The following is a 26925-nucleotide window of genomic DNA, read 5'->3' as shown; positions in this document are numbered from 1 at the left end:
AGCTACAACCTAAAAATTGCAAGTTGCGTTAATGCGTTAAAAGAAATTAGCGGCGTTATAATGATAGCCAGTGGGGCACGCTCACATGCACGAACATGCCCGGCGATAGCAACAAAGTGCGGAGAAGCTCTGATTACAACACACACAGAGGGAGAGTGACTTCATTCTCTGCTCAGGTAGACATTACTCCTCTATATCTTTACATAGCAAATCGTTGTTTTCTGCTATATTAACGCTCTGGATATCATATAGAGAACCTTTAAAAATTCTTCGAGACATAAATAACTAAAATCACGTCTTAGTTCTGCTGAACGGAGAGAGGAGAAATAGAGCAGCTACATCATCCACACCCTCACAATGCACATGTGTGCACATGTGTAGATTACATTATGCTCCGGGTCCTACCACAGAAAACTTGTGTAATTTATGGGGAAATAAATCTATCCCCTTCCTGACAATTAAATCCCAACTCTAAAGGGTGGCACAAAAGAAAAGCTCTCATTTCAAGAAAAGGCAGAAATAGAGGGAGCCTCAGCTCCGTCCTAAATCACTCTTCATAACACCGCCGGCCGGCTCCTCGGACTTCTCTCCACAGTTTCTGCTGTTAGTATTGAACACTGCGAGTTCGGCATGGGACAACTATGTATCAGCATCAACATTAAAGCATGCATCTGTCACATCCCCAGTGAATGAGGCAGTTATTTGTGAGCCAAGTTGAGATGCTGATGGTGCTCAGCTGACAGGTGGCTGAAGTGATGATGGAGTTGTGGGAGCCATATGCAAAACAGAGCATCGGGACACTGAACACTGAACAGCTTTATAATGCCTCATGGTTTAAGTTTATGTTCATGCCAAAAGCACTATTGGTAAAAGGATCATAGAGGAGACATTTTTTGCATGCTTTTAATGCAAACAATTTATATTTATAAACTCAAACATACTGCAGAGCACTTGCCAAAACATAATGTACTGCAGAGTTTTGAATTTCTAAATGCATTTTTTCCTATTTTCAAGACATCCAATTGTTCCTGTAATTCCAGTCAAGTATTGAAATGTACTTGAAATAAGAAAAGTGTCATTTTTATTTATTTATTTAGTGTTAATGCTCTTGAATTTAAATGTTTTATCTAAAAGCGGAGTGCATATTTTGGAAAAAAAAACAGACAAGTAGTGCACTGTACACTACAAATAATGGAAATGTCATTCCTTTATTGTGTCTGCTTCTCTTTCTAAATGTACAGTGTGTCCGGCCTCACTGCTTTCTAAATTGCCTCCAGCTGTTTGGTTGTATAAGACCATCATTTGCCGGTAAAATTAGCTTGGTGTTATAGCTGTGCAGCTTCAAACAGACAGGAGATTGAAATACAGAGGAATCTATACGTATTCCAACAATCTGGACTGTTTCATGCAGCTGTAAGCAATCGACCAGGTCAAGTTTTATGCTTCTTTCTGTGGTCTTAGTTAAGCGGCAGAAGGTGTGATCGCCTGTAGGCCAAATGGGAAAATTCAGCAGCTTGTTTAAAGTAAACCGAGTAAGTCGGGTGCACCAGTATGAATTATAGGGCTCATTTTCAATTCCCACACTGCAAACTTTCTAAGAAGGGAAGGGTCAATTAAGTGCTTTGCATTCTTAACAGACTGCATTTCCTGAAATTAAGTCGTTAGACGCAGTAGAGCTGATGAGGTCGCACCTGACAGGAAAGCCTGTCGACAAAAAACAACAGACGTGTGGCGGAGCTCCCAGCAAACCTTGGCTCACTTGTTTTTTATTTTTTATTTTAACTCGAAAGTGACATTGTTACCACGTTTAAAGTGTTACATCATGCTCCAAAAATATAACCTCACGTCACGATGTTCGCTTTAACTTCCTTAGATTCAATTAAAATGTGAGACAACAATCAGTGTTTTCTCAGATGTGGCGTGCGACCCCACGGTGCATCTGTGCAGCTGAAAAACACATTGTTTTCAGAAATGTGCGAATACCCTACATCCTAAATGAGGATGAAAAGAGTCCATCGACGTGCTGACAGCTGACACTTCAAAGAGCGTGTCAGTGGAAAATTTTCTCAGGTAGTCGACGCTAAAACGCATATAAGGATTCTTTTGGCTCGTACTATTCGGACTTTGCCAAAACAGCTGATTTATGCTTTAAACTAATCCCTGTGTGAATTCTGCACCACAGAATCCAAACAGCGAGAGAAGTGTTGCTCCTGGCCGGCAGAGGGTCATTTACTTAATGGTGAATGAATCTCTAATCCTGTGTAAACGTCAGCTCCGTGTAGCGAGAGCTCCTGCAGACAGAGAGAGTTTTTGCTGCCCGAGCGTTCAGCCAAAAAGTCTGAGCTGTTCCTCAAGCTGGAGACAAGGTCAAGGAAATAATGTTTGATCTGTTATGGCACTCTTATAATTATTTGGACCCTGGAGGAGGACCTTTTCTTTGGCTTGGCTACTGCCATCTAATATTTCACTTGAAAGATGTGAAAGCCATATCACTGCCTTGTGGTGTACAGTAAGTACACTGCTGGAGATTCTGAAATCTGCTCGCACTTTTATTCCCCACTCAATGTAATTCAACTAATTAACATTAATTTTAAAAACTCTATAGAGTGCAAACTACTTAATCTACAATTGTCTGTATCAAATATGTTTTTGTTTGTTTTAGTTTGGTCTGTCTCTCATTGTTCTGTGTTTTCATATTGTGATTATTCTTTGGTTTCTCTCATTGTTTGATGCTTTATTTGTGTGTGCAGCACTTTGTAACGGTTTGTTTTAAAAGGTGCTATTACATAAAGTTTGATTTACTAACTCATATGTTGATTTTTTTTACTTAAGCTGTTGGGATCCTGCTTTTCTGAAATCTTAATAAGCTGAATGAGAATGAAAAAACACTTTCTGGAACCATCGGGATCTCTGATGATCAAAACTAAATTATAAAATGTTCTGAATTTCCACGTCAGCTCAGGAGGTTTGAATTAAAAATTTGCAAATTACTGTATATTACAACAATACGAGGAAACGATTCATTTAAGGCTTCGAAGCTTCGGTGAGATATATTCGAAGGTATTGGAAGCTTGGTGGTGTTGCACCTCCACACACAGTGATATCCGTCTGAGAATAACTAATAAGAATTAATGTTGAATGTGAATACTGAATAATGTTGTGGCATTATTCCTTATTTCACGTGCTAGTTGAGATTTATACGTTATTATTACATACTTATATTAAAAAAAAAGCATTCGAATACTAATTTGGAGGTCGATTACCATGGCAACGGTCAAAGTTCCGAAGCGTTCGGGTCAGCCTTAGAGTCATTCAACAAATGTCTCTTGTATGTTTTTGATAAGGTTGCATTTTAGGGCTGTAACTAATGAATACCGTCAGTGTTGATTAATCTGACAACAATTGTAATTATTCAACAAATGTTTTAGTCTATTTAATGTCTGGAATAGTGAAACATGCAAATCACAATTTCCCAGACTCATAGTGACGTCTTTAAATGTCTAGTTGGTTTTTTTCTGACCAACAGTCCAAAACCCAAAGATATTCAATTTACAACGCAAGTGCCTCATAAGACATAAATTGATATTATACAGCCAGAAAAACACACACAGCAAATCCACACACATCAGAAGCAGAACTCAGCAAATGTTTGCAACTTCTAGGGGTGTAAGAAAATATTGATGCATATGAGAATCACAATGTTGTGTTTTGTGATACTGCATCGATTCTTTAAAACACTTTTAATCAACCTCTTAAAAATCCAGTGGGCCACTATTCAACCTCCGGGCTCAAGTTGTAGAAGGTTTTATAGCTAGAGTGAAGGTACTGGTATCATATGAACCTAGAAAACATAAGGAATCCATTGGTACCAATCATGTCATACCAGCTTGTTGCAAAGAAGGCTAAATAACGCTCCAAACTTACGCTAAATTTTAAAAAATGATGATAATCACATGCATCTTTGGGGAAAAACCATGCAGTTTTTTGCATGCAGTACAAAAATGTTATTTTTGCCTATTATAAAATGGTGTATTTCTGGTGTTCTTTACACTATGACAGTATTCAACCTTGCAATATATCACCTTGCTTACAGAATCGCGATATATTGAATATAATACATTGAATCGTTGCCCCCGTATCATGATACGTATCATATCACCAGATTCTTGCCAATACACATCTGTTGTCTAATCGATTAATCAGTTACTTGTTTTATCTCTATTACATTCAACATGTGGTGCTTTTAGCTTAATTCAATTTTAAGATCTCGATTTAAGATTTTGATTTCACTAAATATCTAAATTCTAGATTTGACCTCCTGCTACTTACAAAACGCACAGTATCAGCGAAATACTTCACAATGTACTCTCTACATACCCCTCAGTGTGTCTCTGCCCGTATCATTTCCATACTTCAGCAGAAAATGTAGCGGCCTGTCCAGGACAAATAGTTTATGATAATGTCTGAAATCTTTTATCATGTTGAATCCTCAAAGAGATGAAGGCCTCGCCGTGACCCTAACGGGAGTGTAGGAGGAATTTAAAAGTGCTGTTAAAACAATATATATATTCATAAAAGTGAAGCCGGTGTTATTTCATTCAATAAATCTCCTACAACAGGAGGAACTGGAGGAAAAAGTGTCTGGCTTATGATCCAGTGAACTCGCGTATTTCTTTACAAGTGACGGCCGATACAAGAGTTCAGCTGCTCTAGAAGACGACGACGACATTTGGTTATGAGAGCGAACGCACGTGTCTGTTTGAATGGGAGGAAGCGGAGGAGGCCTGGGAGTCTTCAGCGGGTATTGAACGCCGAGGTGGGCGACTTCTCCTCGCTGCGATCATTTGAGGTTTAATTGTTCTGAATGCAGCTGGCGGCGAGTTACTGCCTGTACAGAATGACAGCATGGCAGGTTTACAGGCAGGAGGAGAAGACGGTTAAAAGGAGGCCGGGCCAAAACAAATCATCTGCAGAGACTATCTGACATCATATCTCTCGCTTACATACACACTGTCTCCTCAAACTGACTGCTAAATATCCCCATCACTGTCTAATACTTCATGTGTGTGATTTAGTCACAGTTGAACTGTCGGGAACGACAACTGACATGTTTTCTCTTTTCATTCAAACCTGCATTAACTACAGATACAGAAAATGACCTATTACTTTTAAATTATAAACTATTTAGTAGAATTCATGCCTGTAAAATATAACTAGTTACTGTACCTTTTAATGATATCTAGCCATGCTGATAGTTTGTTTCATTTGTACAGGTTTTTTGTTATGTGTGATAACTAGGGCTGTTAATCGATTAAAATAGTTAATCGTGATTAATTGCACATTTTTTATTTGTTCAAAATGTACCTTAAAGGGAGATTTGTCAAGTATTTAATCCTCTTATCAACATGGGAGTGGGCAAATATGCTGCTTCATGCAAATGTATATATATATTTATTATTGTAAATCAATTAACAACACAAAACAATGACAGATATTGTCCAGAAACCCTCACAGGTACTGCATTTAGCATAAAATAAATATGCTCAAATCATAACATGGCAAACTGCAGCCCAACAGGCAACAACAGCTGTCAGTGTGTCAGTGTGCTGACTTGACTATGACTTGCCCCAAACTGCATGTGATGATCATAAAGTGGGCATGTCTGTAAAGGGGAGACTCGTGGGTACCCATAGAACCCATTTACATTCACATATCTGGAGGTCAGAGGTCAAGGGACCCCTTTGAAAATGGACATGACAGTTTTTCCTCGCTAAGAATTTAGCGTAAGTTTGGAGCGTCATTTAGCCTCCTTTGCAACAAGCTAGTCTGACATGGTTGGTACCGATGGATGTTAAAAAATGTAGTGTGAGTGTTTAATTATTGCATTCATGTATAAGAAAGAAAGAAAAAGTATATCAGTGTGCATAGTCTAAGCAAAGAGCTGCAACTAACGATTATTTTCATTGCCGATTAATCCGTAAATTATTTTCTCAATTAATCGATTAGTAGTTTGGTCTATAAAATGCCAGAAAATATAGGCAATATGACAATATATATATATCATCAAAATGATCTATTGTATATATTTTTTTTATATAATTTCTATTGCAATATAGGCTAGGCCTATATTTATTTATTTTTTCTCTATAATTTCGCTTAAAACTGTTCTTAAAATGAGAAAACACTTTTCATTTGTCAAGTATCTAATTCACACAGGAGTTTACAAAAATAGGCTTTACCATGTGGTTATTTCATATAGACTATTTATCTATTGAATGATCAGAAGACATGCGATATCGTGATATACATCGTTATCGAGATATGAAATGACATATATCGTGATAGAAGATTTATCGCCCAGCTCTAAGTGGAGTAAAAGTATGAAGTTTCCCCAAATTAAAAGTACTGCAGTACAGAGTAAAAGTATTTTGTTACTTTCCACTGCTTACATTCAACCACTAGTCTATCCGGAAGACATTTCAGATCAGAAAACTACAGTACAGAAGCTCCCAAAAAGAGAAAGCGAACATCATGACTGTGCAATACGCTATCACTCATCACAAATGGCTCACTACTTTCTTTCCCTCCGTCTTTCCCTCCATTTCTCCTTTTCTCCTTCCCTCCCTCGCTCCCTCGGATGCCGTGCATTCCTCTTTGTTTGCTCATAGCGAGGCCCTCCCTGCGGATCCCGTGCCTGACTTTCCCAAAGCCGATATTAATATCACAGGCCATTGTAATGGAGTTATTTTCATGGAAGCCCCGGAGGAAGTCACGTGGCTATGATTAGCCCCCCGAGGGCCCGGAGTCTCCATTAAGCTCGTTGTTTTAACTCACATAACCATCAATGAAGTGGAAAAGCTGAGGAAGTAGCTATCACTCTGGGCCGGCTGGGGTGTTTTCTGAGCACCTATTTTGTTAATGGGGCCAGAATATTTTCCCTCCATCTTTTTTTTTTTTCGGAGGAGGAATTATTCTTAAACTGCGGCTTTGCAGAAAGAGCCTACACATGTGTGCGTTTACATTGACCCACCACCATTAAGATTGATAGCGATGGGATCTGGTGGTTAACACACTGTTTAAGCCCGGAGAAAAAAAAAAGTGGGGGGGAAAAAACAACATAAGGAAAAGCACAAGGACTCACACACACTCAGCAACTACACGCAAGGGTGAGCTCCAATGCATCTGCCATCAGGAAGACGACTTGAGTTAAGATGGGGAGGGGAGGGGAGGAGGGAAAAGCACCCTGGAATACATTTACTCTGTCAGGTTACTACTTAAACACACATGACTGAGAAAAGCAGACTCTGCCACATGCATGCTTCCTCTCATAATTCTGTTCACCTCTCTTCTTGACCTAAAAGCCACTGGGCCACTTCACCACTGGGCCACTTCCAAGGAAACAGGAAGAACTGGGCCAGCGAGGCAGTTGACAGCTTTCAGATGGACTATCGGTGATATCTACCATGTTCAGAGGCTTACTGCGAGGAAGTGAGGGCCTGTTCCCACTCTGCGGAACGCAATTACACAGACGTGAGCCTCATAATTGTCAAACCAAATCTTCTCGCTTGTCAGCTAATAATGGCAGTGAAGGCGAAAAAAAGAAAGACCTGACCTTTAATAATAAAAAAGGAATTTGCGTGAATTATGAGTTTTGATTTTCTGGGAATTTATTGGACTTTTTTTTTTATGAATGGAAATATCAGACTGTGAAATAAACGGATCACATTTTCAGACCAGGGGGATTTCTGCCTGGTCTTCCACTTAAGATAATATGAGTAAAAAACTGTATTAGATATATCACGTTTTGACTTGGGATTACTGACAGTGTATATCCACCGAGGAGTTTAGACAGTCACAAAGGTCAAAGAGGGGTCACTAAATAGCTCAAGCGTCCATAAACACTTGAGGAAACATGCATGGCTGAAAAAACAGGAACTCGTTGTCAAATAAGAGCCTGCTCTCCGCTGGAAATGGACACAGTGTCCCCGAATCATTGAATGTCACCCAGCAGGCCTCGGGCTTCGTAGTCGCTCGCCCTGCTGTCTTCAGACGCTACTAAAGGTCGGGGGGAAAAAAATCAATACAGCATAGTATCGTGTTATTTTGTTTTATTTTACACTGTATTGATACACGGACGTCAAGCATCAATCTTTTATGATATAAACTATTAACCTCTTAACAATCCTACGGCGGTTTATTGCTCGTGGTGTTTACTCGCGTTCATGCGACCGTGGTGTAGTTCATCTGGCGATTGCATTTACACTTCTAAAATCATAAAGTGGTGTTCATTTGTGAAGATTATCTTGCTTAACAAAACGTGTAAGTATCATAAATGTGTGTTTACCACAGAGCTTATTTTCTGCAAAAAATACAAAACCCAATGGAAAAATACAACTGGCTTTTGGTCGATGGAACCCAGACGATGCTAACTTCCTGGTCATCCCTGGAGCACTGTATATTATACTATACTATTATACTATCTATGTATTGGTATTATATGAATCTAGAACCTAAGGAATAGATTGGTACCAACCATGTCATGTTAGCCTGTTGGGAAGACCGCTAAATAACGCTCCAAAGTTAGGCTAAATTTTGGCGAGGAAAAACTGGCATGGACATTTTTAAAGGGTTTTCTTGACCTTTGACCTCAAGATATGTGAAAGAAAACTCTGAGACGAACAAAGTTAAAACTGTATCTTATTAGATAAAACAGATGTTGACAAACTACTTAATTTGCAGTTGAAAAAAGGTAATAAATTGCAGTAAATCGCTTATCGCTTATTGTATCGTGACTTAGGTATCATGATTAGGGCTGTCAAAGTTAACACGATAATAACACGTTAACGCAAATTTGTTTTAACAACACTAATTTCTTTAACGCATTAACGCAACTTGCGATTTTGAGGTTGTAGCGGGCTCAGTTTTAAAGCTGGACCATGTCATACTAGCGTGTCACGAAGGAGGTTAAATAACGCTCCAAAACTTACACTCAATTTTTGCAAGAAAAACCTGGCAAGGCCATTTTCAAAGGGGTCTCTTGACCTCTGACCTCCAGATGTGTGAATGTAAATGGGTTCTATGGGTACCCACGAGTCTCCCCTTTACAGACATGCCCACTTTATGATAATCACATGCAGTTTGGGGCAAGTCATAGTCAAGTCAGCACACTGACACACTGACAGTTGTTGTTGCCTGTTGGGCTGCAGTTTGCCATGTTATGATTTGAGCATATTGTTTTATGCTAAGTGCAGTACCTGTGAGGGTTTCTGGACAATATCTGTCATTGTTTTGTGTTGTTAATTGATTTCCAATAATAAATATTTACACACATTTGCATAAAGCAGCATATTTGCTCACTCCCATGTTGATAATCGTGATAATATATCGTGGCGCCTCTGGTTTACTACCTCTAGAATCACTCTACTCCTTCCACTCCTGCATTTCCAAAACATATTTCCATGTTATTCATCATTTTAACTTGGATCACGAGGCTGAGGTTTTTATCGTAAGAAACTGACTTGCGGGTGAATATAAATCTGACGATTTTTATTGTTATTTTTTTTTCTATTTTGGAATATTTAAATAAATACCATGTCGGTCACATCATCGTGCAAAATGGAAGATGGCTAAGACCTTCCACTCAGTCACATCTGCATCTCGTCCAAAATGATGTAAGCAAGTTCCCATCACTTTCCCTTATTAATGTCAGCTCCATGTTGGGCGCTGCGCTACATAAACACCCACACACATGTTAATAATGCACACGCAGCAAGACTCTATGTGGGCCCCATTTGACCTGTGTGTGTTAAACTGACACACATATAATACGCCATCTACCCCCCCCCCTCTCTCTGCTCCCCACGCCGCTCGGTCCCGACTGGGCCGGTTGGGGGGGAAATGGAAGATCCACATGGAGCTTGTGACACCGCGGCCCTCTGCGATTCCCCAGTCGCCGAGACCAGAGGAGGCCGACCGGCCCGCTGCACATTAACTGGAACAGGTGCAGTGAGCGGGGGCTTGTTTTTCTTCATTGGCTCCTCAGGAAATCATAAAGCAAATATATTGCTGGAGGACGGTTTTCGGGGTGCCCTGTGAGCAAACTGAGAGGGGAAATGGATCAACGAGCGGCCACCGGGGACAGTAAATCAACAGGCTAAAAGGAGAGCTGAATGTACTGTGGAGGCCCCGGGAGCCCAGCCCAAGGCCAGGGCCTCTGTCAGTCAGAGCCTGGTGTTAATGTCAAAGCCAGCTGGACCTGGCAGCACACGCCTATAAGGAAATGATTGAGCTGTCTGTGTCAATCGCCAGTGTACCACTAGAGGCCATAATGTCACAGGCCAGCGTTTTGGGGAACTTCAAGGTTGAGTTTTTTCACCCAAATGTCATCTTTCTGTAGCCTTTACATCGGGGAGAGGATCACATTTTCTCCCCAGAAGCTGTTTTTTTAGTCATATTTTTATGACACCAATATAAAAATGACTCTTCCTTCACAATAAAAAGCTGAGACAGAGTCATCCATGGTTGAATTTATGTATTTCCGTGTCAATAGTATTTTCCAGGAAAGCAATAGTGCAGTTGAAAATGTAGGAGCACTTTTCCACACACTCTTTGGAGTAATGGGTCATCACTAATCGATTTGTCCTGGTTGTTTAAGCTCCAGTGAGATCTCCCCGTCGCTCCGTCAAACGCCTCAGTGCACACACATTTCTCACTGGCTGGAAAACCCTTTTCTCTCCGCTACTGCACTTGATTCAATCATCGTCAATCAGGAACATATGGTGTTTCTTGCCCCCCTCCCCTGCCCACCACTGCCGCCACCACCACCGCCACCGTATCCAGTGCCACACACACTTTTACTCTCGCCTAGTTTACAAATTAGAGCAGCTGAGGTTTACTGCTACTTCACAGAGGCTGCCATGGGAGGCCCGGACAGGCCGGTTACCAACTTGTGAATGGGGCATTATTATGAGCTGGAGACACAAGCTGGTCCGGCCCAATTCTTCTGATAAAGTGTTTCAACACATCATAGAGGGAAACAGCTGTGCTACAAATTAGTACTTTCTCTGTGACATTGACAAATGTGCTGCTTGGACTCTGTAGAAGTTTCCAAAGCCCTCTGTTCTTACCTACCTTCCCAGCACGGACACCTTAACCACCCCCAAACGCACGCACTTGGCAGAAGACGCTAATACAAGTTGTGTGTGTGTGTGTGTGATCACTCCTGCTAATCATCTATCTGTCAATCTACTTACTGTTGCCAAAGTACAAAAGCAGAGCGTTGTGCAACACAATATCTATTGTTGAGAGACGACGGTCATGTGTCGAGTGACCAAGCATGAATCAAACTGAACTTTATGTGCTGCTGGCTCATTTAAAAGCACGTTGAAAACTAAACTTAGCTGTGTTTGTCAGAGTGTGAAAGTAATATTCGGTTACTTTTGAGAGTGTGGTTATCACACATCATGAATGAGTGTATTGGAGCTACTTAAAGGCCAGTACCATTGTTTTTTGCAAGAGGTGAAATTAAAGGTTGCTAGGCATTTAAACGGAAAACAGCGTGGCTGCGTTGGTGGAGGCGTGTTGAGACAATGAAATACAATCCAGGAGGCTCCGTTCGGGTGACAGATCCATCAGTTTCAAGACTTAGCAGACACCAAAACACTGCACAGCAGTTTATAACACTACAAGGAAGGACTTCACAACTATGGCAACAACCATTTCATCCTACGTTGTGATAAATGTGTTACAGGACGACCCTTTATTTCTTTGCTGGAGTTCTCTGCTTCTGCACCCTTGTTGTGTCAACCCAATGGCTGTCTTTAGGCAGGGGTATGCCTTCAAGTCCATATTAAGTGACGTGCGACCATGTCTAAAGGCAAAAGTGTTGGGTTAGGTGGGGCTAAAAGCCTGCTGTCGCCTTAGACTGTATATAAGAAGTGGATGTAGTCACCGTGACGTCATGCATTGATTTGTGGACTGCCGTTGTGAAGCCTCAAGTTCGGCATTTTGTCCGTCGTTATCTTGGTATTTGTCCGTCGTCATCTTGGTTGTTTGCAACCACAAGTGACACAAGAGAGTGGAGCTAAGTACAACCGAACGCTGAATGAGACATTTTTAATGACTTATTTATATAATATAATAATAATTTTTTATATATATATTTCATGAACTGAAAACACACTATGAAAGGGTAATGTGGACAACTCCCAGACCAGACAACGCCGTGTCAATCACAAGGTAGCCCCGCCCTAAAGCATCCCCTGCTTTATGGTCTATTTGACTCTAAATGGGACCATAATCTACTAAATGAACATCATGCTGTATTGAAGAAGACTTGAAACTAGTGATTGAGACCATAAACTCATGTTTACAATGTTTACTGAGGTAATAAATCAAGAGAGAAGTAGGCTCATTTTCTCATAGACTTCTATACAATCACACATCTTTTTGCAACCAGAGGAGTCGCCCCCTGCTGGCTGTTAGAAAGAATGCAAGTTTAAGGCACTTCAGCATTGGCTTCACTTCTCAGACCCTGGTGGTAGCCCACTGGCTGTTGTGGACAAGGGCGAGATGTGATAATCATTAAGACAACAGGACAAAACAACAAAAGTCTCTTCTGTTGTTGGTTTTTGAAAGATACAAGTTGTGTGACATCAAAAGTGTGTGACATAACCCCCCGACACTCCTCCCAAGATGATATCACAGGCATTTCGCTTGAAGCACACTGACGGCCTCAAGGGTGGGATAGTTAAAAGGAAATGTAGCATTAGTCAGTCTGAGCAGCAACATCCACCATGGATGAACAAACAATACCACTTCACGAAAGACAAACTTCATCAGCAGAAAGTCTCAGGAAAAATCCAGACACAGTTCACTCTGGGAAGTGCAGTGGAAAAACACGACAGCAGTACCAGTAAGTGCTTAGCAAAAAGAGATTTCCACTTACAGCATTACAGATAATTGAGGATTTCCACTTTAGGTATTACAGGTAATTGTAATTATGTGGTGGGACTCAGAATAAACAGTAGTTCGGTTTAAGTACAGTAACACTGAAGTTCTTTGCAAGTGAGAAAGCCGGATCCTCTCGACGTGACTTGAAGTCCTGCAGTCGGAGTAACATGTGGTTTGGGAGAGAGTGATTGTACCAACGAGCTTACTCGGTATTTTGCAACTTAAACGAAAAATTGAGCCAGAGAGAAGTGAAACTACTTTAGGGGTTGAGCCGCTGGAGCAGCTGGAAGGTAGCGTGTTCCAGGGTTCATGTAACAGGAAAATAAAAAACGGTACTTCCCCATTTTTACACTATATGTAATTTCATACTAAATAAAAAAAATAGTGTGCCTGCTGGAGAGGTGGAGGGGTGGAGGTGTGATATATAACATGCTGAGAAGTTAGTAATGATGTGTGTCAGTATTTTAAAATGTTTGTTTAAATACAATGTGCCTTCCTGTGTCGGTGATGCAGAGGATTGCTCTTACGGTCATTTTGGTGACGAGTAACTCATAAATTCTGCAGAAAACTATATTGATACCACAGCATCTTTACTTCCTCTTTCTGACAATGACACATTGTGACTGTTTCCTGTTTTATTATCATCAGCATTACAGGTTGCCAAAGACTAACAAAGAAAGATCAAGGTAAATAACCAAGAGAAGTTAAGATATTGATAATTATGATTCTACATATGGAAATATTCTTTGCTGGTTTGAGCAGATGATGTCGCCCCATGGCAACCAAGTTCAAAACTCAGGTCTTAAAACCAAACTGTGAGCAAACCTAATGATAAAACGAGGCTACAGACCACACGCTAACTTTGAAGAGGAGAGTGACAGAGTGTTTTTGACATTCTCAGTTGACTCTCAGCAGGTCTGTGATGTGCAGCCAGGCTGGAAACATCACCGGGCTCGAGGCACCATGTTATTCTTTCTGCCCTACAGAGTGGCAGAGACGAGCTAAACGTCTACCCATAAATTTGACCCGGTGTAGGTCGGGCTGCTGGCTGAGCATCAATAGGGTGTACCTTAGTGTGTGCCAGGAAGCCAAGCCCCTTCTACCACAGAACTGCTCATATATCCGACTCCTCACATCATTCTGACCCGCTCTCCGCATGATCACAGCACCTGAAATTCAAATTACTGAAGTGTATTTTAAGATTGCGGTGAAATGCTGGAAACACAACATTGCAGTGTTTAAACATGTCTGTCAAATTTATCATGATCCATTGGTGCTATTAGAGTAAACAGATGTTGCTGCTGGTGTTGCTGGTTGTCAAAACTAAGACTGCATTACCCATAAGCCCCAAAGAATATGTTGCTGCATGACCCTGCTGAACCTAACTAGTGTTGGTTTGTATGCGTTTGTCTCATCTTTGTTTTTAGCTATAAAAACAAACATATTAACAACATTTTTTGTCCATCTGCATGTAATTTGTTTCATTGTACAATGTTGTGACAAACTTTGAAACCTTTAATGTTTTGTGTAAAGCAATTCATGACATCTATTCATAGACCACATAAAAGAAATGGACGTAGTCACCGTGACGTCACCCATTGGTTTGTGGACTGCCGTTTTGAAGCCTTGAGTTTGGCATTTTGGCCGTCGCCATCTTGGTTTTTGGGAACCAGTAGCAAAGAACGTATATCGCCAAGAAGTGAAAGTCAATTGTTCGTTCCATTGTGACATCAGCGCCCAGCAGCAAAGCTATGCTTCTGCCATGTTGGACTGAAAGCAACTACCTGACGTCAGTAAAACGTCCACCTAAAACGTGCCGAACAAAAGTAAATCAAAATGAATTATATTTTATCGTCATATTAAATCTATATGGCCTGTGTTGAACAATAAAATATTCTAAACATAAAAAGCGTTTTCAGGTCAAAATGGCACCAGAGCTTCACCTCTTTGCTTCTAGTCTTTACCAGTAGTGACATGAGAGGGTGGAGCTAAGTACGACTGGACGGTGAATAGGACATTTAGGCGACCAAACATGACGTCACCCTTTGGTTTGTGGACTAGGGTTTTGAAGCCTCAAGTTCGGTATTTTGGCCGTCGGTATCTTTGTTTTTGGCCGTTGCCATCTTGGTTTTTTGCAACCAGAAATGACACAAGAGGGTGGAGCTAAGTACAACCGAACGCTGAGTAAGACATTTTTAGGCGACCAACATGTTACGATTAACTTTCAAGAGCTGAAAACACGCTGTGAAGGGGTTAAAGTTGTAAGACGAAAACACGGACAACTGCCAGACCGGACAACGCCGTGGTATCGACCTGTCAATCACAAGGTAGCCCCGCCCTAAAGCATCCCCTGCTTTATGGTCTATTTGACTCTAAATAGGTCCATAATTTACTAAACGAACATCATGCTGTATTGAAGAAGACTTGAAACTAGAGATTGAAACCATAAACTCATGTTTACAATGTTTACTGAGGTAATAAATCAAGTGAGAAGTAGGCTCATTTTCTCATAGACTTCTATACAATCAGACTTCTTTTAGCAACCAGAGAATGCAAGTCAATTGGATTCACTTTTCAGGCCCCTGATTTGTGTATTGGTGTGTTAATATTGGTAACAACTCACTGATGTTAAAATACAACATTATGCACCTTTAATCTGACTGAATTGCCATTTCATTTCACTTCATTCATCCAGCCTGACGTCATGTTCATATTAGCAAATTTCTTAATGGTAGCGGGGCATGTTATGTTTTGTTTTGCCCTAACTAATCAGTAACGAGTGACGTATCCAATCTGCCGATATCATTTTCAGTTAACACGGACGTTGTGAAAGCAGCTGCTACTGCTGTTTTTCAGACAATCAAATACATGTGTCTATTTAAGAGTTGTTATCTCTGCAGTTTTACTTAAAAGAACCTGTGCAGCTGTGTTGCATTGTTTGCTTTAAGTGTTTTTACAAGCACAAATTAGATTATTGTGAGGAACAGAAGGATATTTTCATTATGAGTTTCCATTGTAAGAAAGTTCTTACCCTAAAACAATAATGGTTGAAAACCATATTTGAACAGGTCATCGCGCTGTAGACGTCGCAGTAACTTTCCGCCCCTCATCACTCCAGTTTTATTTATGTTCTGGCTTTACTATATATGAAATGTGCTGCACTAATCAGTCAGCACATTTCTCTGGCTTGGTAACCTCCCTCAGATTTGCAGGGTTTTATGTTGACACGACCGCCATCACCATCATGACAAGGCACATGGTGAGTGGGTTGCGTCCAATTTCTTCAGACCGAGTTGACAAACAGTCTAGATTATACACTTTTCAAAGGAAGCGAGGACTGGGAACTATTTTAGCCAATGCAAAACCACATATTTCATACGCATTTCTGCCAAGAGGGTAACACAATCTCACATCCCACTGGCAAAATTAATGTTTATGAGTATTTTTAATGGGCTACCTCAGACCCGAGCTTTTTAAAATTATGCCAGCGCTACCAGAGCCTGTGAAATGATTTCAGAGCTATAAAGGAAGCGTTATGTTCTACCACCTTCCCTATAATTGAGAGCAGCTCCCTTCAACAAGTCATGGGAGTTATGGCAATGATGGAGAGGCCTCATTATTGAATGTTTAGTAAATCAGTGCTGAAGTTTCTACAGTTATGTTGAAAATGTAGAAAGTGCACCGGTTTAAATGTTCACTGAAGAGATTCAGTGTGATTTATTGGGCCTGCACAGTCACACTGTTGTTTGCACTGTGGAAGCAAAGTATGATTTTAAAGATAGACACATTAAGGAGACGTGTGGACTCATCGGAAAGAAGTTAGCCTAATGCTTAGAAGACAACCGAATAGAGACCTTTCAAACAAAGTTAGCTATCTTATTTCTCGAGTAAACCTCGACCTGAATTCTACAACTTCAGGATAGTGCTGCATAGAAACTGATATGTGCTTACAACAGCTAAAGGGTTCTGTGTGGGCCTAAAACTGAGACTACTAGGCCCGTATGCGTGCTTTTAAGACCTGGCCGAACCAGATACTGCAAACATTTCAGACCCAAACCCGACCATCTTTTATTGACCATTAGCTCACCAGGCTAATGCAACACAGGTCTCAACAATAAGCATTGCCCGCTTGACCGGGGCAAGTAAAATGCCACATCGGGCTAATCTAGAAACTCACTTGCCGGTAAAAATAACTAACACATTGTATTTTTCGGAGCTGATGATGGAAGTAGCTAAGGAGTGAGCCATCTAGCTTCATTATCATCTCTGATGAGAGTTGCTCGTGAGAAAATGGCGGCGGGAAAAGACACATTTTTATGAGCTGAAGCTCAAGCGAGCATTTCAATTATCCTAGAAACAGTTGTTTAGTTGGGTGGCTTTAGAGGATGTGGGCAAAACTCCAGATTCATTTACTTAAATAAAGATTAAACATGACAATTAACTTTGTTTTTTGTTGTTATTTGATAACCGCTAATAAATAAAACAATTTGTATAGGGGCAAGTAAAAATTGGATTGGATTCAAACTATTGGCACAGTCAGCGAAAGAAAAAGAGATATGTCTTAATAAATTGCATTTCAAAATAATCAAACCTAAACCCGAATCCGAATCTTATAGCGGCTATACTTTCAAGTAGCTCTACAATGCATGCATGCAACGTAAAATGCATACTTGCATGTTAAGAAACACATTTAGTTGCTTACTAACTTAGCATAGACCAAGAATGTGTAGATCTGCAACATGTCTTATGAAAAAAGTGTCTGACAAAACATAAATGTGACTACGTTTTTTGCTGTTGACCACAAAAACCCATCAACCTATACCAAAATGCTGTAACCGCAAAAACACAAAATGTCATAGTCCATACAGAAGCCAAAACAAAGAATAAAAGCATGGGGAAGTGCTGGTAGTGTGAATGTGTATGCATCCAGCACTGATCGAGACTGAGAGCTGCTCCTCACAGTGAAAGTATTTGCACTTGTTAGTGGATAGAAGGGAAGTAAAACGGGGCTCCTAGTCAAAACAGGAATCATTCATTTTAATCACCAAGAGACAAGAGACAATAGAGTTTGTCTTGTTGTCATTGGTGCTGAGACAGTTTGAAAATGTTCAGACTTTCACAGCCCACACTGACACGACAGAGAGAGGCTCACTTCCTGCTCCTACTGGCCTTATGAACAGCAGCACCCTCAGTTTCTTTACTAACAACCTAATCATAATCATAATAATATCTACATTGCTTCTGACTTTGTGTTTTCACTGCTTGGTAACAAACTGTGGGCTGGGAAAGTAAAATCTCTCTTACTGTGTATATACATGATTTAAAATATACTCTATATATGTTATTTCAATCAAATTTTCCATTGTCCCACTTTAGGAAATATGGTTTTGCAAAGTGGGACAGCATGGATTGTGCAATAACAATGTTTAGTTATAGGTTTTTAGTCTTCTAATGCATTATTTAAGATATTTAAAAGGTCCCATATTGTAAAAAGTGAGATTTTCATGTCTTTTATATTATAAAGCAGGTTTAAGTGCTATATAAATACTGCTAAACTATCAAAACTCTCAATATATGGAGAAATACACACGGACTGTATTCAGAAATTTTGCGTTTGAAAAAAGCCGTTAGGATTTCTGTCCATTTGTGATGTCACAAATATAAAATATTTACGGTTTTAGACATAAACATTCTAAATGTGTCCCTGTTTATTTCCTGTTAACATCAGCTGACAGGAAGTAAACATGGATCCAAGCTGTTGCCTAGCAACGCAATTCCGTTGCAATTCCGTTGAAATGCACTAAAACAGAGTGTGACAGAGCGTAAATACAGGTATATTCAAGCTGACAGTATGAGGTAAATAAAGTTTTTTTTTAACATTACAGCATGTAAACATGTTCTTGTAAAAACACAAAATACAAGTATGAATCTGAAAATGAGCACGATATGGGACCTTTAAAGTGAAGTGCAAATTTTTTGCATCTTTTTTGGTTTGATTACAACACATCCCGGGGATTTCAGAGTGGTACTAGGTGTGTATTTATATAGCAATATATTCCAGAAGTCTGAAATGCAAAAAATGTCCCACATTAGGCTAATTCACCCTGTTGCTCCTGGCAGGATTATAAACAAACAAAAACTCAAAAGCAGCAATACATCAAGGGGGAAAAATACACAGTTTTCACTCTCTCAGGTTCTATGCCAACAAGGTCTTTACTAATATACACTGAAAATGTCTCACACAACACAGTGTGTGAAGATGTAGTGCACAATTTGTTTTAAACCCATAAATACACATTATAGCCTACAAATGAACACTCCACTATTTGAATCTATAAAATATCTTCAACAATAACAACATACACTTGTGTTAACACTTTAACTATTAACAAAATAAACTTTAAATAGTGATGAAAGTGGGGTTACTCACAGGTAGTTTCTGTCAGTCCCTTGAGGCTGGAAACAGCTGGTTGCTGAGTAACAGCTGCTTAGCAACGGAGGAGAGACGTGACGTCTCGTAGTCCCTGGAGCCGGCGGGAGGTACAACCCGTCGATCCGCCCTTTGGTCTCCTGTTTTCGGCTACAAACACAAGATTTCCCCGGGAACAAACTAGTTTAGCGTTAGCTCTGTTGTTATCTTGACTAGGGAACTAAATAGTAGCTCCAGAAAACAAATACAGATGTTTGTGCCAGTATGACCAGTCCTCCTCAACATGTTTTCCTCAGAACAGGTTGCCATGTTTGATGGGCCATCCCTCACACACCTGTTTACTTCTGCTCTCTCCAGCCCCCTAGCCAATCAGTAGCCTCCTTCTTCTTCTTCTTCTTCTTCTTCTTCGTTCATTTACTGGCTGTGGCTGTCAACTGTAAACCTGATTGTTTTAAAATTTTCCTTAAATGATGTGACATTTTCATGTATTTTAAATAAGCTGGCTAAAATTATTTATTTTTTATTTTTTATATAGTTTTTCCAAAAAATATATATAATTAAATGTTCACCTTATCTTAAATAGGCCTATATGGAAACATTCCCTTGTTCTTCATTATTTTGCTTATGTCTGTCTTTTTGTCTGTTTATCTGTTCTGCCTCATATTGTGATGTACTTTATCTGGTTTTGAATTAAGCTCTATTAGTTCAATTGGAAGAACTTATTTTATTTATTTAATGTTTATTTGTATGGTTGACAAATAGCACGAAACCACCACAGCGTTTATAGCCTACGCTAATTTGCATTTCAACACTAGCTTTGCAAATTAGTTCAATAAAGTTGAACTAATTGTGAATTCAACAAAGTTGTAGGCTACTCTACACACCATACAACCGAAGTTTATTCAAGTGTGCATTAGTATACTTCTCGACAAGTATACAGAAAAGCCTAAGTATACTTGGCTTATAGGCCTACTTGTACTTAATCTTTTGATTGAGAGATATACTTAAGAAAAGTATAATTAAGTTTTCTTGCTTTATAGGCCTACAGAAAGGTATACTTGGTTTGTAGTTGTGCTGCATTGGAAGTAATTAAAAGTTATCAAGTTGTATAGGCCTACTGTACACTCAATAAATAGCTATTCATAAGCATTGCACTTTAGGCTATAAATAGGACAAACTAGAGACCATCTTGAGATGGGATCGCACCAAGTTTTGTGACTGCATCTTGCAAAAATCTGTCCACAAACAGACATATAAACACCTGGCAAAGTGCTCAGAGCCGCCTCTGTGGTAGTTCCTGCTACAGTAGGTGTCTCCAAGACCACATTTTGCCATGATGACGCACACACACACGGACTCACAAGGTGAAAACAATACGAGCCACGTGGCCGGTAGTGATGACCACAGTGCAAATGGAAAATGCAGACACATTTCTACTACATCATTAACATATATGCCAAATGATGCTATAATGAAGACATTGTTTATAAGGACATAGGATGTGTCTGTGCAGCGGCGTGTTTAGAAATCTTTTCCTGGCCATGACCTCTGTTTTAGGGGTTAAATCCAGTTGTCGGGCAGATGAAATGTTGCGTCAACGTGAATGGATGTGTGTGTACCGCTGCACCCCTGCGAGAGGATCTGGGAACCCTTTATCACCTTCCCGAGCTGTTAAGCAAAAATAATGCCCCCTCTGTTATCCTCATCAGCGGCACAGTGAGCGAGTCTGAGGGGATATCCTGTTGGCGAAGTAAACGCATTCATCCTGCTTGCGGCGGTTTTGGTGACACAAGATTTACAAAATGTTCCACCCGCCTCCCACTTACCTCTTTACAATACTCTGTATATAAAGTAATGGGCCTTAGATCCTCTGTTATTTCAGAAAACAGGGGGATTCTCAAAATGGTGCCAACTTGAGCGGAGTTAGCAACACCGGCAGGGCTGTTCTCACTTACTCTGACAGCCAGGACTTTAAGGACACACTGCACTTTTTGTAAGGAGAGCAAAAATATTCGGAGCTTAATTTAAACTTATTTATGACCCTTGTAAAAATATATGTACACACTGAGTTTCACATTTTCATTTCAATGAAAATTAAACACCCTGTGACCGCCACCGGAAACATAAAAAAACTTTTTATTTCCATCAAGCTACAAACAAAGACTCTCTTTTCAATTTACCCCAAATTTAAGGTGGTCTTTACCTTATAACAGTAATAATGCTTAATTTACCCTTACGTTACATTAAATGCACATAAAGTGAACAACCTATACGTGCTTAAGTGTGAAGGGTATAGGTTTAGAAAGCAGATTACTCAACATCCAACTCAATGACTTAAGCAAAGTTTTAAAACCACTATGAAACAATTCTGTGGGCTGGGTAAGGAGGAACCATTAAGTAGCTGAAGTAATTCAAAACATCCACTAACCATAATACACCGTGTGGTTTCTGATTTCTGGAAAAGTGAAGTACTTAGAAACAATCGCATTTGAGAAATCCTCCTCTTCATTCCTCCCCTCTCTCTCTCTCTCTCTGTGGCAACAAACTCCACCGTGGGACCAAAAACACCCCGATGTACCAACTGTACCGTTTGTGCATCCTGCTATCACAGCTTGTCCCCTTTTTAGTCTGACCCAAACCACGCGGCTTTTGTGGTGAAGCTCCTGTCATAACCAGCAAAAGCAATGACATTAACATCAGAAACCAGAGGAAGCCCGGTTGCAGGCCACCCAGGTTTTCCAGGGGTCTGGAGAGAGCCGGGGAAAGTATATCTTGGACAAGTCGCCGGACTACCCTCGCATTTCCTATTATTAATTTTACGCAGGCGACCAGCCCTGCTCTATAAATCATACCTGTGGTTTAAGAAGGGCCGACGGGTCTCTCTCTTTTCTCTCTAATTCACAATGAGGTCTGCTCATTGTCTGCTTATCCGTCTAGTTATCCGTGTAATTATGCTTGTCACTTGCAAAACACACGCGTTATGTAGTCCATTGAGATTCAGGCATTCAAGTTTTTAAAAAGGTCTGGACAATTTGAAAGTATCGCCTTGTTTTTGGCACGTTTGTGTTATTGCAGCATCAGAGCTACTTAAGAAAGGAAGCTGTGGTGAGAACTGGCAACTAACACCCTTTGCCCTTCACCTTAAAGCAGAGGAGACACAGAGCGTATTACCCTCTCAACTCAATATAACGCAGACACATGAGGTTTAACAGCGAGGTAGGGGGAAGCTGTTGGAAAGTTTATTTTACTGTGCATTTTCTTTAAAGGACGGGTCCATCTGCATCTGGAAACGCCCACTCAGCCGCTGCATAAAGCAGTGACGTAGGTTACCGAAGAAATGGTGCCTTCAAATGGGGTCGTGTTTACCGTGTTCACTAGAAGAGTCCATATGAACGCCCCCCTCTTGTGGTATTCACAACCTCCGAGTTCACGAGTTGTGTTCACGTGTTTGTTGACGTTGTCAGAAATGGCGGAGGCCTTGGATGTTCATTTTTCGTTGCATAATAAGTGAACATATTGTAATTTTAGTTGTATTTTGTTTTTCTTCTGAATTTTATAATAGGTCTGAGGAAAATGTTGATATAGTCATAATGCCTTTGCATTTCCTGCATTACGTTAACGCTTGCTAAATCGTTAGCCTCTGTGGCTTCTAGACGGCGACAGTAACGTTAATATTGCCGTTGCTTAGCGAGTTAAGTTGTGTTCTCACGACTTCACCACTTGAACACCAAGCATATTGTGTACAGGACTTCCCGTGTTGTAAACATGAGCTCACGAGTTTCATTTGAAGGCACCATAAGCTAATCAATAAGGTTATGAATAATGTGAACGCTAGAATTAGCTGAGTCAAAGTTAGCTTTGCTAAGTTTGGAAATAACTGAAAGGGTTAGTTAGATATTTTGAAGTGGAGTTGTACTCCCACATTCTGCGAGGTAAAATCACTGCTTTTGTGAATGTAGTCTGGTGGCTTTGAAGAGAGTGATATAACGGCTTCAGTTCCCTGTTGGAAAGGGATGTCTGATGTCGAGGTAAAGTGGTTGTGGACAGCAGCAGCAGAAAAGCATATTAATAAAAATCAATATCAGTTTAAGTGTACGCTATATTTAGAATATTTTCACCGCTCTACCTCGCCATCAGAAAGCCCTTTCCGACGGGGAACTGAAGCTGTTACATCTCTGTCTTCAAAACCAGACCAGACTCCATTCACAAAAACATTAATTTTACCTCGCAGAACACGACAGTTGCTGGTCTACCGTTGCATCGATCGGATAGTTAGTTTGTGTTATTGTGTGACTTTCGGATCCAAACTAATGTGGCGTCCACACAGCAGTACATAGCTTAGCTTCCGTCACATCTGCTTCTCCAAACTGGGAGCGTGCTGACCCTGACCATAAGGATGTATATATATATATACTGTACATGTAGCAGCGTCATGCAGAAACCTACGTCAGGTCACGTGGGAAAAAGATTTTAGAAGGGCTTGAAGGGAAAATAGCATTTTGATGCTAAAACATGCACACTTTGACCAAAATGTGAATGTTACGATTTGAAAACATACACTGGGAAGCTACAGAATGATATACAAACCTCAAAACCCCCAAAAGAATAGACCCGCCCTTTAAGGTTTAGACTGACAATAATGCAGCAGACTGTAAACATCTGCAAAACATACAAACATATCTCAGCAAATTTAGTTTACTTTATGATTCATGAAGCTTGGAAGACTTTCAAGGCCTTTTGAATGTCAGGATTAAAGCCAGCCACACAATATATGAGCCTGCTGATGTAAAAATAAAGTTGATTGAGATAGATATGTGATGCACACATTAAAGTCCTGTGGTTAGCTATTGATATATCCACAAAGCTGCATGTCGTATGCCAGGACAAACTGTATCCCCCTCAAAATATTTCACCCATTGTGGGCACTCCCGTCTCAAAATAGAGACTTTTATTCTGACATCTTTAAACAGTAGCTCGGCCCACAAATCTTCCTTCGGAGCTAAATGGATTTGCGTTTAAGGCGCCTCCGAGCTGTCCACCATTTATAGAAATATGTCGAGCAGAAACCACACAGGGACTATCAGGTACATCTTTTGTTTAATACAGTGAGTCCATTCATTCCTCTTTTTGTTATTGTATGTGCGTTAATCCCATTTGTGAAAATTTGATTTTTATCTCCCCGGTGTGTTAAGTCCTGCAGCACGGAGGAGAGCTGCCTGTGAAACCTCAAGTGATTGCTGGAGTCATTCATTTTTAAGTTTCTGGCGTGTTCGCTGTGAGGATGTGGCAGCTCCCGCTGTGACGCATTTACTTAACTGGAGTCCATCAGAACACGACTGTAAGGTATAACAAGTACAGAGCTGATAGGGATCATACAGGAGTGCTAATGGGTTATGCAGAAAAACAACACGAAATACCAGCTGTGGAATGTAGCTAATTACATACTTAAAGGTCCCATATTGTAAAAAGTGAGATTTGTATTTCTTTTATATTATAAAGCAGGTTTAAGTGCTATATAAATCCTGTTAAACTATCAAAGCAGCCTGTATTCAGAAATCGTGCATTTGAAACAAGCCATCAGGATTTCTGTCCATTTGTGATGTCACAAATATACAATATATAGATCATTACACGGTTTTAAACATAAACATTCTAAATGTGTCCCAGTTTATTTCCTGTTGCAGTGTATGTAAATGACAGCTGACAGGAAGTAAACATGTACCCAAGCTGTTGCCTAGCAACACAAATACGTTGCAATTCCGTTGAAATGCACTAAAACGGAGCGTTTCAGACAGAGGGTAAATACAGGTATATTCAGGCAGACCGTTCGAGGGAAATAAAGGGTTTTTTGAACATTACAGCATGTTAACATGTTCTAGTAGAAACACAAAATACAAGTATGATCCTGAAAATGAGCACGATATGGGACCTTTAACACACCATGCTGGGTTCAGACTACGTAATATCAGCCTGATTATGGCCCGACCCGGCAGACGTAGGGTGTCAGCTCAGATTGGAAACAACAACTGGCATCGGGCGCATCAATCAATCGTTTTATCCCGTGTGGTGTGTCATAGTAGACGACAATCGACGTCGCATTTGGGACGCCTCAAGACATCCCGTCAGAAACACTAGCATGTTAGAATCTGTTTTTCCTTCCACAGCGTGTGCCATCATGGCCGTGACTTTGACCAATAGGAGCACAGAGAGCTCTTACGCGCACAACTGTGAACATGGCGAAGCGAAAGAGGAATGATGTTGTTGGTGCTGTGCTGAGGTGGAACTGTGAAACAGAATAATGGTCAGGCTGGTTTTCCTTCTTCTTTCAGGCTAAGATAGCCAGCATCATACACACCACTGCCACGGTTTGTTTACATGTTCCTGGAAGTCGGGTTCTAGCGCCTCCTTCGCGGTTACATCAAGTACGTCATGAAAGACAGTAAGCTTTGTTTGGTTGGGTACCAACATGTAGTTTGCCCAGCCCATTCTCATTCCCAGGGCGTCAAATCCAGAAGCTTTGTCACGCCCCTCACCAACGCACAAGGCATGTGTGGGCATGTCTGTAAAGGGGAGATTCGTGGGTACCCATACAACCCATTTTCATTCTCATATCTTGAGGTCAGAGGTCAAGGGACCCCTTTGAAAATGGCCATGACAGTTTTTGACAAGTTTGGAGTGAGGAAGCATGGATTCATTAGGTTTTCTAGTTTCATATGATACCTGTATCTTCACTCACTCTTAAAACTGAGCCCACTACAACCTAAAAATTGCAAGTTGCGTTAATGCGTTAAAGAAATGAGTGGCATTAAAACAAATTTGCGTTAACGTGTTAACTTTGACAGCCCTACTACTAATATCTGTGTACTTTCTCTTAGTATTTTCAGAGTATATTTAAGTAAAGGGTCCACCACAGCTAAATACTCAAACAATGAAAATTCCTTCCCATAATTCACCTCTCTGTTGACTTAGTGAGCGACTGCTTATGTTTAGATGCTAAGCAGTGAGAGAGTTCAGCCTAAAGACAGCTGGACTCATAAAGATGGACCTACTAGGAATGTGGCAGTAAAGCTGAGCAGTGGAGAGTCTCTGTGTGAATGTGTTTAGATTCAGTGTCATCGGAGTGCATTAGGTAGAATGTAAACACACGCAGCAGACATTTACTGAAACCAGTCTGCATACTTACTGGTGGAGCGAGCGGGGCGGCGATCGTGGCCGCGTGCAAAAACCTCGAATGTGACCGGCCGTATTGATTTAAACACTATAAAGACGGACGGCGGCGCTCAAAGTCATCATCTCCTCGAGACTGCAGACAGATAGCTCGAGGAATTTTTAAACAAAGTCGGAGAAATCCATCATATCAAAACCGTTTTAGGTTTTATTCGGGGCCTCTGGTATCTCTCATCTCTTTTCTAACATGACAGTAATTACAGCCATCAAGGTGCTTGTCTGGAGCCATCAGCCAAGAGTGTGGAGACTGCTTCTCCTCAGCTGACATCACCGCTCCGTTTGTGTTAACACAGCCTGAAGTATGTAATGGCGATAAT

At 40.5% G+C, this 26925-nt stretch overlaps 1 long non-coding RNA gene across 8 annotated transcripts in view; it reads right to left on the bottom strand.

Moving 5' to 3' along the window:
• The window catches only part of LOC119477005, a 103101-nt gene extending 83196 nt beyond the window's left edge, over positions 1-19905 (bottom strand). For 7 of the 8 annotated variants that reach the window (XR_005204151.1, XR_005204152.1, XR_005204153.1 and 4 more), the window contains exon 1: positions 19382-19705. This is a non-coding gene — a long non-coding RNA (uncharacterized LOC119477005). The other variant, XR_005204150.1, reaches the window with a different exon arrangement.
• Positions 19906-26925: the final 7020 nt, after the last annotated feature.

This window comes from Sebastes umbrosus, chromosome 18 (assembly GCF_015220745.1).
Source record: "Sebastes umbrosus isolate fSebUmb1 chromosome 18, fSebUmb1.pri, whole genome shotgun sequence".
In the NCBI taxonomy this organism is placed as follows: Eukaryota; Metazoa; Chordata; class Actinopteri; order Perciformes; family Sebastidae; genus Sebastes; species Sebastes umbrosus.
This window is presented reverse-complemented; position numbering and strand designations above follow the sequence as displayed.